Here is a 15,329-nt window from a genome sequence, read left to right as displayed (position 1 = left end):
TTTTAATCTACATACACTAAGCTGATAATACACAGACATATTTCAAAACCTTTATAATTAAAATACTGCCCTTTTGTTGTCCTTTGCACAACACCAGAATACAAAAAGCTGCTTTGTTTTTATCGTTCTTCCTCCCATTCCCACTGAAGCAATGCTCATGACCAGATGCTCATTAATCATTAGGAAAAACTTCAATTTCAGCATTTTTCCTTTTTCACTTTATAAAATATGCTTGGATTGGTGCATCAACACTTGGGATTAATTAATAAACTGATCCTCAAACTACTAACGTGCTGCATTTGATTGGCATGCAGTATGTTGATGCTAGACTAGAGCCCATCCTATCTTTGCACATTGAACATATTGTACTTAAATGTGTCAAATTATTTTTGTCTGGATGAATCACTTAGTACTGATGAATCACAACTGATCGAATGGAAAACAGTTCAAACTGAAAAATACAATATTTATGTAAAATAACCATTGAACATTATGATATAAATGATCTGTTTTTTTGTGTCTTAATCATTTTCTTGTAGTTAATATTTAACAGGCCTTATCATATTCACTTCATTTCTGGTTGTTACTTATTATCAAGTTTCTCTTGCTCAAGACCGGTAAGTTTTCTTCTTTTATCAAAACATTCACACTGCCTTCATGAAGTGGCTGTCTGTACATTTACTGCACACTTCATAACAAATTACCTCTTAATTTAGCAGTGCTAGAAGCCAGTCATCTGGTACATTTTTGTAATTATCTCAATGCTCACAAAACACAAAGGGAAGTAACTCCATGCTTAGACATTTTTCCATCACCTAAATCCCCAACAGGTTCTTTATAAGCATTTATAGTTAAATGAATCTCACCCATGGATATGAAAGAGGAAAGTAAGTCCATCAGTAAACTAATTAATTTGTTTTATTTTCAGAGTTTTATGATTTTATTTAATTGTTTCACATGTAAGTCAGGCTGAATATAAATGTTTCTAACTTTTGCCTGAATTTGGTATTTAGCTAATCATTGTCAATAAGCTTGAAGGACTACTTTACTTCCAGATACACTAACATTGATGCAAGTTTTAGGGCTTTACCAGGCTTGGTTTTCCATCTGACCAAGGAGGCTCCAAAGAGCAGCTGCAGTACTAAACCTAATGTAAGTCTAAAAATGGTTTCACAAAATCCAAAGGAACAAATATCTATTCAATACTAGGAATATGAAAAATTGCTTTCTGGAAAATATATTTGCAATTAAACCCAATAACCAATTTAAAAGTGAGTGTGAAAATAATGCATTTGGCAATCAGCGAAAAAAATTAGCGTCTGCTGCAAGGTTGATGGAGAGTTCTTAAGATAAAATGCTGTATGTTCTTTCTCATGTAATGGAAGCATATTTGTTGGCAATTCTAAGTCAGAAAGGTTTGTTGGGTGGCATCTGACATCAAACAACATGGTGCTGAAAATTGTATTAATTATTTAACTTTTAGTAATATCTTGTGATTTTTTATTTTTGGTGGTGTTTTCAAGGGAAGTAGCATGCAAATTAGATGTTTTAATAAAGAGAAAACAATTGTAAAAACTGACCGATGATCACTTGCTGCCTTTCATACTAAATTAATAACTTTACTCTGTTTATTAGACATTATACCTGCTTCCTTTCCATTTTACATCTTGCTTCAATTGAAAGGAAAAGGAAAATCACAAAAAATAAATTATCAGTATGTTCATAACATTTGAAAAAGGACCTGCGATAATTTGGAGTGTGAAGTTGCAGGCTCTCAAATTTTCCACTTATTCAAAATAAAGGTTTCATAATGCCGCTAAAGTGTAGTATATGGCAGTGAATTTTTCTGAAACAAGTCAAGAAAATATCATTCAAATTCCTCTCCGTCTATTTCCTGTCTTCTGCTCCTTGAGGTCAGTCACAACCTTGGGTGCTGTGCTGAGATCTCTGTTGTGCTAAGATCTTTGTTGTGTTAAGTGCAGAGCAGGCGAGCAGCTTCAGGCGCTGGCTTTCATCACTGACAGCTCTCTATCTATCTGAGCGCCTTTTTTTTCCCTTCCATTTTTTTTACAGCCCCGCTGGCTTTCTCTGGGCTGGAAAGTGCATCCTAAGCTGCTTTAAGACTCTTCCTTCAGATTCCTCTTTGGCCACTTTAGATAATGAAACTTATGAAAGGTATTGTCTCTAAACTGATCTATCATCCGGCTTCCCCGTCTTGGCTCAAGCAGACGTCACCCAGAGGGTCATGACCTGAGTGTTAAATTATGTATGGGGAGATAGATTTATTTTCCAATAATCCTCAGTGCTATGTGCTCAGGTTTTAGAATATATTTCCATGATGGAAGTATTTTGTCTCCAGTGTGATCACTGGCAGCCTGAGCCTCGCTGTTGTCATAAATAATGGGGAATTAAAGCCCTTGCTTTGCAAAGAATAATTTGTAGAGTGTTTCTTTCTATATAGGCAAAAGCTGCCACAAATGTGGAAGCAGTTCAACTCCCAGAGTTCTCCGGTTGATAAACTCGCTGACTCAGACGTCATGGGGTCTCAGTTTCCTGCTATTACAAAACCAATTTGGCACTGTGAGAATAGGCAGGAAAACCTTACATCACTGCAGTGAGGCACCACAGAGGAAATTGAATGGCATCCCATTTTCTATATGAATCCATACCACTGACTTCCTCTGGGGACAGATTATGTAACCCTAATTTTGCTCCAGGTTTGAAGTGAAGTAAATGTGCCTAAGCCCTAAAACATCAAGCCCTCAAGCCAATAGAGCGAGAGACAGCCCAACAGGCCTTAAATCCTGATTTGAACTGTGTAGACTTTTCCCTGACCAGTTCAGAGATTAGGCCAGCAGACACCAACGAGGTCGTAAAGGCTTGTTTTGATTCCAGCAGATTAAACTATGTTGTCTTTTTTTTTTCCCATTCCAATCTTTGATTGTTTGGGAAAGCAAAGACATTGTGTGTTTACAGTGTTGGAAAGGCTCCTGTAGTCTGAGCCATGTCTGCCCTGTTTTCTTTTCAATCTCAGTATGAGCAGACATGTAAGTGGAAGGATAAAAAGTGCTCAAAATATTAAGAGTTAAAGTCACCAATGATTGAAATCATTTCATGGACAGGGCATGGTCATGAAAGCAAGCAAATGCAAAAAGCTTTTCCTGAGAACTGGAATGTAACAGCTTTAAAGGTTTTCAATGTCACCAGCCTTTGACAGCCTTACAGTTTCATTTTATTTTATTCGAAAAACAAAAGGTTCAATAAGTGACCAAATTGTATTTTAAGGCCGAAAGCACCCAATGAATTGTAATCAAAGTAAGCATCGGTATGTCTTTTTTTTTTTTTTTCTTTGAATGTAGCTCTGTAGTTAAAGGAGCAATGAGATTTTTAATAAATGTTCTATAGTTTTGAAAAAAGTTCAACAGGAGCCTGATTAAAAAGTCCCAACGGAAAACTTTACTATTGGTGCAGTGTTTATTCTGAACTGTAGGGGGAGATATTTGGCAATGGCTCTAGGAACAATCTAAATGACTAAGTATTGGATTCTTAATCCTTCGTTCATTATTTGAAGATCCTTCAAAGACCCTAAACATAAATTACAATGAGCTGTGACAGTACAGAGCTTCTTCAATACACACCTTTATCAGACTAACTTCAAAGCAAAACTCAGGAGATTTGACTGAGTTAGTTAAATCTCTTATAGGTTGGAATAGTCTACACTTTTAGAGTGAGATTACGCAACTACAACAAAAGATTAATTTATTATATTTCTTTTAGATTCATACCAATCTCAATAAATATATAATGACTTACTCAAAGTATTAATTAATGACTTCAGCATTAAATCCAGCTGTGACATCTGGTCATAATAAGTCTGCATGTGCAGAGCCCTGACTGCAGACCCTCTGAATGTTTGTTGCATGATCTTAGCAGAATTATCAACGGACCCAGTCTGATCTGAAACTGGATGCAAAACCAAGTCATTCATGATTCCTGTTGTCTAATCTCTTTACATGGCCTGGTTGCTGGGCATCTGCGATATCTGTTGATGCACACATGTGCTATAATGTTTAAGGGATTAGTATTTATTTTTAAGCAGCCACAGAAACTCCCAGCATCATACACACACACACACACACACAGTGAGATGAAAGCCCTTTTCATAAACACAAGCTGGGAGCACACATTCATAATTTTTTCAGTGGTTTATCCGTCACATGCTGATGGGTCTCCACATTTGCTCTTTGGAGATTAGCAGCAGCGTTAGATTTTAAAGTGCTGCCATGCTCTGTGCCTCTTTCTTGTAATTGATAAAAGATTTGAATTGAGGTTTGGAGAGAAATTGCTGATGTGCAAAATGAGCTCATGAAATGAGCTTAAGGCTTGTAGCAGCACACTCTTTAACGCAGTGCCGATAATACAAGCCATCAGCACCACCAGTGTAACCCTGGATTCTCATTAGAGCAAGCAACAGCTGGGATCTCAGCATGTACTTAAAAGCTAAATGGTCTGACTGTGCTTGGTTTCAGAAATGGCTTTAAAGGGAGCAAAGAAAGAGAGGTTCACTGCACAGAAATGGTTGTAGCTATGTAGTCAATACTTAACAGAGCCCAGGTTATTTAATTCCTGCAACATCTGCAGTATACTTTAGTGTGGGACGAAAGTACCAACTTCGCATTTTCACTCAAACACCAATGGTAGAGCATTAAAAAAATAACTAAAATAAAAAAGAAACATGTTTTCTTGTGGTATTACTCTATTTGGTGCCAAACAAAAAGAGTAATACCCAAAATTGTCACATTTTGGGACAATTGGAGATATTTCAAAGTAAATAACATAAGAAGCTACCGAAATAATTGGCTCATGATCTTTTGCCATAGATAAAAGAGAAATCCTACAACCGCTAAAATCTGAGGCCACTCCATTTGTTTACTTTTTATGAAGAAGGAAGTTGTGCTTAGTACAATTTTCATGTTGTATTCTCCAGTGGCTCTTGATGCAGGGTGGAATGTGGACACTCAAAAACTAAATAGACTAATAGACAGCAAATATCCTAATAGGAACTGAAATGTAAAAATTGTCAACAATTACAGGCATAATATTAACTGTTCACTGTTTTTTGCAACGGTAAACAAACAAAGCCATCATCTTCATTATTGCAGAACAAGAAGCAGTATCAGCCAACAGAAGACTGATAACCAATTATTTCAGAGTTTATGGAGTCATTTATTTTAAGCTGTGGCTTTTAACAGCAGTTACTACAACCTAAATGCTCGACTTAAACTATGCAGCTGGATTTCTTAGAAATATTTTCTGCTCCTGCAAACTTTACTTTCACTCAACTTATCGAAGCATTTTTAAAGTTATTTTCTGATTTTCACGACAAATAAGAAGAGAGCAGACATTAACTACAGGAGAAAATTATTAACCAATCCAGTTTCTTTTTTCTTTTTCTGTGTGTTCACAAACAAAAATTAACATCAGAAAACTCTTCAGTGTTGATCATCTGCTCACATCTCTTCAATAGCACAAAAGCTACCCACAATAAATGAAAAGGAAATCAAACCATCTGGGAAGGGGAACACAAAGGGTTTATTTCATGCCAGGCAATAAGCAGTGCACAGCTGATGCGATCTTAAAAATATCACAGAGTTCTGAAGGCGGTGCAGAAGTAACTAACCATCTTTTTTTCTTCATCAGCGCTGCTGTTAGCTCTGGGATTTTGAGTAGGAGCTAATTCTGGTAACCAAAGTTAAAGTTTCATGATGTCTCTTTCCTAATTAGCTTCACTTCCGGATGCTGATCTCAGACAAAACAAATTCATCTCAGCTTTTGATATAATTAAACCCTTGGGTAAAAGTGATACATTGATGTATTTTCACATGACAACCATCAGAGTACCTTTGGGCAAGACTGTCACTTCTGCATGCACTCATTGATGATGGGTTTCTCAGGCTGTTTCCATTGAATTATTATATTTAATATTAATATTAATTGTGCTTCTAAGTGATGCCTGATTGTTTTGTGCACTACGTCTGCAGCCTCATTGACCAGCCTCACAGATCTTTATGGTGACTTTTGTTTTACTAAGCAGCTTTCCTCCTCCAAAGCCATATTGTGGAGGCTCCTGCCAGCCGATCTAAACCCCTTGAGCGGCGGAAATGAAGATGTGCATGGCTGTCTTTCTGAACGCAGTGAACCAGAAGCAACAGGGATTAATTAAAATGAAAAGTGAGGTTTAGCCTCGGACCACCATCACCTACTGGGAACCAAATGGAAAAGTCCAAGCATCCTGAAAATCTGCTTATGGTCTGAGAAAACAATTTAACTGCAGTGGGTAAAAACCTTGGTTCTATACAGCTTCTTTACACTCCTGACTTTTCAATATGTTACTAAAGCAAAGTCACTTCATTTAGCCTATGTGATATGAAAATTGTAAAAGGAATATACAAGTTCAAAAGAATTGTATTTAGGTCATATTACTGTTGGCTTTTTATCCATTATTTTGTGGGTCCTTTTGTGTTTTGCCCTTTGTGTTTCTGTGTTGTCACCATCCTTTCTCAAACCTATCCCTATAAAATGATTAGCATTCCCAGATTATGTTCACCTGGTGTGTGGTATAACCTCCTTGATTTCATTGTCCTCGTCTGTTTTCTTACATTTTGTTCTTGTATCTGCCTGTACGTTTAATCACCATCAAATTCTTCAAACTCACTATGTTGCTCCTGATGTCTTGCCTGCACTGGGTCTGCCTCAATCACACTTTGGATGCAAATGTATTGTGGTGCAGTTTATTATTACTTGCCATAGACAATTCAATTTGTTGAATTGTTAAAACAAAGAAGTCTGCTAGTCTGTACAAGTATGATTTGTAATGACGTATGCCTGAAATAAATGTAATTAATTCTTTTTAGTTTTAAAAACTAAAGAACTATCGCTGATCCCAAATATCGGTGTGTTGTGATCTCTGTGTAATCTTAAGGCAGTTCTTTTCTCATCCTTCACCATTTCCTCACAAGGCTGAACTAAAACTATAACATGTAATGTGTAATGAAAGGTTCAATTTGTCATAAAAGTAATGATTCTACACTCTTTGTCTGCTAGAAGGAAACACACTTTTCAGTCTGATTGTGTTATTTTGTTAAAAAACACAATCTGCTGAGGGTTAAACACAGGGGAAAAAATGTCACATCTATGGGTTGTTTCTATGTTACTTGAGAGTGAATTTCTTATGACTTGGCATTAAATCAAGAATTGATTTGAATTGATTTGTAATTTGCATGTGAAAAAGAAAATTGTGTGGATAGGGCACTAAAACTTGTTCTAACTCACTGTCCTATCCTCCTAAATCCAACTGTAGATTTCAGGTTGGTCAGTTAACTTCAACCCTTCTTTTGTGTTGAAACCTTAATTCTGGATCAAATCCAGAACCCAACCCTTTTGTATTAAACTATACAAGGTTGGACCCTTTTTCAGTTGAGGACTGGGTTAACAAAATAAACCAAATGGTGTTTTAACCCAGAATTTTATTTTTTGAATGTTGCTGCACATTTAGAGTATGTTGTTTTTATTCTAAAGATTAATGCATTAAAATTCAATATTGCAAATTTGATATTTGGTGTTGTTTTTGAAGGTATTCTTCGGGATTTAAAGCATTACAGCCAGACACACGACGCTTATCCATCCTTTAAATCTGCGGGACTTTTGTTATTGTACCAGACTGGCAGCTGAGTGGAGACATGCGGAGCAGCAGCAGCAGCAGCAGCGCGTCAGAGTGAAGCCGCTTCTCCACCTCATCACACAACAAGGCAGACAGAGCCGACCTAAATTATTTTAGTGCCATAATTATCCGAGAACTCCCCACGGTATTCTACAGACGGAAAAGGATTTAATGAAATAAGGAGGGCGGAGAGAACTGCCGCCGCTGTGGTGCGACAGATGTTGGGAAAGTCTTGTTGAACGTGGAGAAAAGGAGGAAGAGGAGGAAGAGGAGGGAGAGGAAAACTGTCCTGAACTGGGATGAGCATGTGAGCGTTAAAGCCATGAAGGATTTGCGATGATTCCTTCCCTGAAAACATCCGCTGGTGAGTTTCATTCATGAAATAATTGCTTTTCAGCAGAAATTTAACGCATTTTTCCATCACTTTGGTTTGCTCTTAACTTGGAAACATCATCTTACATTCCGATACTTTTTCAATAATAACAAATGTACAGATGAATTTTAATGGTATTGTAATCTGATAGCATTAAAAAAATCTTGTACTGAATACAATAAATTTGGTGGAAATATTAACTTTTACTTTAACTTCTTACAAATAGTACAAAACAATTTAAACATTTTCACATGACATCCAAAGCCTACTTTTCTGTACATCTGAAATGTAGTATAGACGATTGAAGGAAACAATAAGATCAAGAAAAGCGAAGTCTAACAGTGAATATTTTTTACTGCATATTTGCCTGACTGTTTTTTGGAGTGTAATGGTGTCTATTCATTTTGGTATTCAGGAAAATTGATCACCTTTCATAATTTTTAAGAAAGCCCAGTTCAGTCAATGCAGCAAGAAACTATTATATCATGTTCATGATTTATGTTATAGTGATAGAATGGATTTCCAGGAAGATGCTAAATTCATCTTTACTCACAATTTTCTTCTTTTAAAAATGATCTTTACACGTGTATAAAAGGGCTTTAATATTATTTTATCATGAGTTGCCTGCTTGTACAGATCTATTGCTGTTTTTTTGTGGAGTGCCTCTGAGCAGTAATCCTCTCCATAGTTTGTTCCATAAACCTAAAAAGGGCTGCAGCAGACTGTGTTTTAACTGCCTTTGAGCAGGATTACAGACGGCAACAACTGCAGCCTCATTTCCTCATGGGACAGCGTTAACTTGTGGGTCTTTACGTCAAAGTCCTTTATAAATCCATTCAAACCTTTTTTCGTCAGAGAAAACTGCTGCACTACCAGACTTGGTACAGCTTGTTAGATTGTCACTTGCCCCGTGAGCGAGGTTTAAACTTTTTACAAAAAAAAAAAAGTTGCAGAGCTGAACTTTGAGCAGAAGCAAACTGTTAGTCCTCTCTGTCCATCATAATCAGGACACACATCACATCAGTTGAAGCTCAGGAGAAGCAGATCACCATCAAGGGAAAACCAAGGATTTACGCCTGGGATTCAGCCAAATGGGCAATTTAATCAGAGGCCATTTTATGCACAGGAAGTATGTCATTCTCCTTAGCGAATGATTTACCTGAACTATTATATTCAGAGGGAAATTTAGACTGCAACTGACTTCAGCTTCAGGAGAGAAAGCTCAATAGCTTTCTCGCCTTCAGGTGATTCTGGGTGTATTTGCCTTTAATGGGTCAGTTTATGGGCTCATTGACCTTCATCGTTTGATAGTCTTAAGAGTTTCATGTAGTTAAATATTTTCAGACTTTGCAGGCTAAATTTACTTTGAATGAACTTTATATTTTTACTCAGATGGGTCATTTTTAGTTCATGCTTGGCAGGGTGTAGAATCTGACAGTTTTTTTATTAACAATATGGAGCATGGAATAAGGAACAGAAGAAAAAAATCTGTCAAAGTAACAAAACAGAAGAATTCAGCATTGAATGGTGACAAATCAAAAGCTTTAATACTGAGGCAAGGATGGAAAGTGACAAAAGAACCAGATGAAATATGGTCCAGCTGTGGCAGAGAGAAAGCAGGGAACTGAGGGAGGAGACTGATGAGTACAGATGAAGCTGAACTAGGACTCAAAGAAACTAAAATGGAAAAGGCTTACCAATAATCAAGAAAAGTAAATTCAATTGCACAAGGAACAGAACACGTGGAAACATTGAAACTAATCGGAGGAATAAACCTACATGGCAATACCTTAGTAATAATAATGAACACAGGGAAATTAACTGTACATGGCAAAACCTAAAAATCATAAGTAAATCACTACCAAATGATCAAAACCCAAAAATCAAAACAGCCAAGGTATATAACTTTAAAAAATCCTGGAAGAGTTCCAAAAAATAATCCTCAAAAATCAAAGTATTGTTTTTCTCTTGCAATTTACCATCAAATAAAACGTAACATTTCTAAGAGAAAAACATGGATTATGATTGGCTGTGTCAATCCTAATTTTAGCACTTGGGCAATCATGTGTTGTTAATGATTCATTGACCATAATCTGTGCTGAACTGTGGCACAGTTGGTAGAGCTCTTGCCTTGCAGCAAGAAGGTTCTGGGTTCAATTCCCGGCCCCGGTCTTTCTGCATGGATTTTGCATGTTCTCCCTGTGCATTGTGGGTTTTCTCCGGGTACTCCGGCTTCCTCCCACAGTCCAAAAAACATGACTGTCAGGTTAATTGGTCTGTCTAACTTGTCCCTAGGTGTGAGTGTGTGTGTGCATGGTTGTTTGTCCTGTGTGTCTCTGTGTTGCCCTGCGACAGACTGGCGACCTGTCCAGGGTGACCCCGCCTCTCGCCTGGAACGTTAGCTAGAAATAGGCACCAGCACCTCCTGACCCCACTAAGGGACAAGGGTGTTAGAAAATGGATGGATGACCATAATCCAATCATTTGTGGGGTTTTTTGCTGGTTAAGTCTAGCAAATCGCTCTCAATGTATTTTGACATCCAGATGTGCTGAAGATATTTTGCTAAAATACAAACTGAGCATCAGATCAGAATAGAGAAGATGGGCAGTTTAAATGACTTTAGTTGTTGGTGTTAACAACCAACATGCATTTTCATGCATAACCTTTTGTCGGGATCGAGGTTAAAAATGGGAAAGTTGTGTGGCAGAAAATAGTTGACATTCACTTTACTCCAGTGTCCTTCACACTAGATCTCAATTTAATAGAACACCTTTAGGATGTAGAAGAGCAGGAGAATTTGAAAGCAGGAACAAATAAGGGAACATACTTTCAGAAATGCACAGACTTTGGCTCAGCAGCTGCTCACTTTACTGACCATACTGTATCCTGTGCTGTCCTCAATTCTGTCAGACTCTGGTTGGCAAAACTGTGTCAAACTGTTATTTGACAGGATAAAATCCAAAGACAACTTTTTTTCTTTTTTTTTTTAGTTGTGGAACTCACTATCCTCAAACACTCCTAGCAAATATTAATCTTTATTCAAACCACTAGCGTTAACAGCTTTAAGCCTTGAAACATCTGTCGACAAAAAGTCACGTGCATATGTTGATAAACTCATTGTCTGACTGTGCCTTTGACCTTTTTGCCAGAGCTTTAATACCAGGGTCAGGTCAAGATGGTTCTGCCAGGGAAGGTGTATCAGAGCTCAGAACAAGCATCCTCACATCCAGCCTCCATGTTTTTTCAGTCTTAACAGCCAGGAGATTATCTTCAGCACTTTACTTTTTTTCTAAAGCTGCAAAGGATAAATCTCTCAATTTGCACATGAGGTCTGTGCCATGTGCAGTTGTTTGTCTTTTCATCACAGTCTTAACCGCTTTTGGAGCGTTTGAACATAAAAACATCTTTTCAGGGAGGAATCAATAATGCACAGCACTTTTGAACCTGCTGTTCAAGATTTAGGCCACATCGTGATTTGAAGTCCTCTCATAGATGAATAGAAGGACGGGATGTTTTCTGCTTTTGGAGGAATACAGTTGGAGTAGGAATAAGAAATGAATTCTTGCCCAGGGCTGATGTTTTTGGACTGTAGATAAAAAGCATCTATACATTAGAGGGTTTCTTTCATCATGTTTTACTTTTAAAAGAAACATCCCCTTCTTTCCTCTTTATTCGCTCATGTGTGAAGTATGAAGCTGTTCCACATTTGAAAGGAAACTGGGTTACTCCACACAAATGTATCTGTTTTGTTTTGTACATAACAGAAAAGCTTTCGTGGGCAATTTCTTTTTTAACTTCATGATTTTTAGTAGAGAGAAATACGGTTTCTAAAGCATTTCTGATGAACAGGTTCATTTCAATTCATTGCACAATGATTAAAAATTTAATTTATTTCAGTAATTTAATTCATAAAGTGAAACTTGCATGTTAACAAGATGTATTTTACATACTGCAAACTATTGCAAGGTTTTTGTTTCAGCTATTATGGTTTACAGCTCATGGGGATCTAAAATTCAGTTTTTAAGAATTTTACATAAAATACATTTTGAAATAAGGACTTTTAGTAGGATACAAATAGGTGGATGACTCCAGTCACTGACAACAACATGTATAGTAATCTACAAAAGCTCTCTGTGAAAGAAACTGGTAGTTCACATATTACTTTTACCAAGAAAATTATTGGAAAATACAGTGGTAGGAAAAAGTCTGGGAGACAAAGGCTACACTAAAAAAAGATAGTAAAGCTCCAACTTAAAAAAGATAACAATTTGCTAGAAGACCTAAGCATTTAATCATTTGGAGATTTACAAGATGTGGACTTTGCTTGCAGTCAGTGCTTTAAGAACCACCAAAAGCTAAAACTAACACATCCATTGGCTACAGCTGTCTGATTGAAAATGTACTGTAATTACGTAGCATCAAAAGTCACTCCAGCCGTCTACCAGAAACCTTTAGACCATGTTATGCTTTCTTCTGTTGACAAGCTTTATGAAAATGCTGATTTCATTTCGGAGCAGGACGTGGCACGTGTTAACACTGCCAAAAATACCAAAACCTGCTTTAATAAATCAGGTTTTTATTGCCCCTGCGTTTTGGATTTGCTCATATGTATGGATTATCTGTCAGGAAGCGGGGGGCACTGCATAAGTCTCATTTTTTGACATTTTCTTTGAAGCTAATGAGGACTGGGTTCTAGCAGCACTCAATTCTGGATGTGTAAAAAAAGGGTCAGGGACTGACTTTTTTGCTATAATCATCACTTTCTTTTACTTCAAACTGTTGCAGTTTTATAAGTGTTACTCCATATCAGCTGCACAAAAGTGTGGCCTCCTTTTTAATTTATTGGGAGGAGACCACAGAGGCAGACAAATGCAATATTTGAAAAGCTGAGGAAATCGGGTCAGGTACTTTTATGCATCCAACTTCCAACATCGGAGACTTTTGTGTCACGTTTGACGGCAGACATTGTGAATTGTAAAGTGTCTGCTAAAGCACCATCCCTGTATCTTCTTTCTGTCTTTGTTTGAACTAATATATCCCTCTGCTTTTATCATTTGACATTTTGACAAAAGGAAGAGCTATTAAACAGTAAGCATTGACAATTTTAAAAGTTAAACCCTCCATTAAATTGGCCTATCTTCTTCCCAGTGTGGCTTTGGTTCCCATTCAGGCAAAAATATGTGTTGGTGGGGCTGTTTGGTTGCAAAATGTAATGTGATGAAAAGCAGATTTCTCAAACAAATCTGCACTTTCCTCAAATAAATAATTTGAATGATTTCTTCCAACAGTTATTGTGCAATGTGCCCATCCACTTATTTGTTCATGTTGTCAATTTCTCAGAATAAATCCGGGCTTAAGCAGTTGAATCTTTTAGTTAATTTATTTTCCTGTAAGCAGAAGTGGAATGATCTCGCATATTTAAAATACCTCAGTTGATTTCAGGGAAGTTTTATCTTTCTTTCTTCTCAGATTAATTTAAATAGATAAAGGCCAGAGTGTTAAAGGTCTCAGTTTTGCAGGATAGTTCAAGAAGACTGATAGACTAAGAATAGAAAAACAACTTATGAAAATCAGCAGAGTTGAACCTCGTAAAATGTTCCTTTATGATTATAACCAGAGACCTTTATGACCAGTGACGGAGTTTAATAATTCAATGTTTGGTAGCATTGACCTACAGCAGCTTTAGTCTCCTACCTACACACCCTTCTTGTTCTTTTCCTTTTGAATTTAAGTTAATTCTTTAATTTTTTTTGCCTGTTGGGTGGGTTTTTTTGCCTGTTCATTTAGGTACATTGTGTAATATAGGGTTTTCAGAAAATAGTAAGCTACTAGAATGAAAGTTATGATTTTTATAAATGTATGTTCATAATTCAAGAATAAAAAATCGTTAACACACAATGGTATTAGCGAGTGATGTTCAAAGTTGGTCCTCAAGGGTCGACATCCTGGATGTTTTAATAATTTTCCTATAGCACACTTAATAAAACAATGGTTCATTATCAGAAGTTCCCTGTCACTTTCTTCGTGGTTTGCACCAATACCATACGGTTTTTGGTAATGTGACTCATTTGATGAGAAAAAAATAGTTTCCATTGCAGTTCTGTTTCGTCATGGCCAAAAAATCCACCTTATCCTATCGCCAAAACCTTCTATCAAAAGTCGAGTGTTCTTCCAAATTGGCCAGTTTCTGTTACGAAAATGTATTTTCAAAATGTCAAATGTGACATTTTTTCCACATATGGTATGGCATATTTTTGTAAATATGAATTTATCAGAGAAAAATAAAATAAGTGGCTCTTTCTAGTCCCTTTAAACTACTAATTGAGTGAAACAACCTTTGATTTAGTGTCAGCACTTAACTTATTTAATTCCCAAAATGCTTGAATCTTTTGCAGCATGTGAATATTTTACCAGGTGAAGCTGAGGGATGATTCTAGATGATTCCTACTAAAGAAGACATAAAAGTTGAAGTTGAATCAAATGATGCTTCAAGAAAGAATTGACTAAGGTGTGCATACAGATTTGTTTGTGTTTCTGTTGAGCTATCACATTATGTTAATGGAAAAGATTTGACATTATCTGTCATAGTTTATTTTTGTTTTTTTATGTCACAACTCAGATGTGCAGACATTAATGAACTAATAAACTGACTGCAGACATCATTTTTGAAGCAAAATTTTAAACATGTGACATATTTGATCCCTCTGTCGCTCACATCCCTGCCTGTAAATGCCAGAGTTAGAGCAAAATTCCTCAATTATGTTCTCACAAATCCTGATGCTTATGTCATCAAATAAGGGTAAACCTGTATGTCCGTTTCGCTTGTTGGAGTTTATGCTTTTGAGATTTTATCTCATAAAGCTCCATTGTGTCACAAATGCAGCGTTCAACACCAGCAAACCTATTGCTTACTGTGATAATTTATCTAAACGCTCCCTCAAGACAAAAAGTCTGAATCTAAAAATGTACAGCATACAATGTATCTTCTTGGAGTGTCGGTTCAGCACTTCTGTCTGTCATCCAGCCTTTTTCCTTTCCTGTCCGTGCTGTTACACCTGGCTCTGACTCAGGTGGAAATCAGGTGGGATTATAGAGGTCCTGTCAGATTAGCATGCCGGCAGACACAGAGGAAAACCTCCACCTCAACAATGAAGACAGATTACGGATATGATTGATTTTCCTTGAAAATGATGCCATAGCACTGACTTGATGCTGTAATAGAAATTATATAATAT

General features: G+C 36.8%; 1 protein-coding gene across 1 annotated transcript in view; it reads left to right on the top strand.

Annotated features, from left to right (window-relative positions):
• Positions 1-7,738: 7,738 nt before the first annotated feature.
• The window catches only part of lingo4b (leucine rich repeat and Ig domain containing 4b), a 19,003-nt gene continuing 11,412 nt past the window's right edge, over positions 7,739-15,329 (top strand). Inside the window, exon 1 of the mRNA XM_008430868.2 lies at positions 7,739-8,084. The gene's annotated coding sequence lies outside the window, so the exon portion shown is untranslated. The remainder of the gene's footprint in view (positions 8,085-15,329) is intronic.

This window comes from Poecilia reticulata, linkage group LG16 (genome assembly GCF_000633615.1).
Source record: "Poecilia reticulata strain Guanapo linkage group LG16, Guppy_female_1.0+MT, whole genome shotgun sequence".
In the NCBI taxonomy this organism is placed as follows: Eukaryota; Metazoa; Chordata; class Actinopteri; order Cyprinodontiformes; family Poeciliidae; genus Poecilia; species Poecilia reticulata.
Note: the sequence above shows the minus strand (reverse complement) of the source record. Positions and strands in the feature narration are given on the sequence as shown.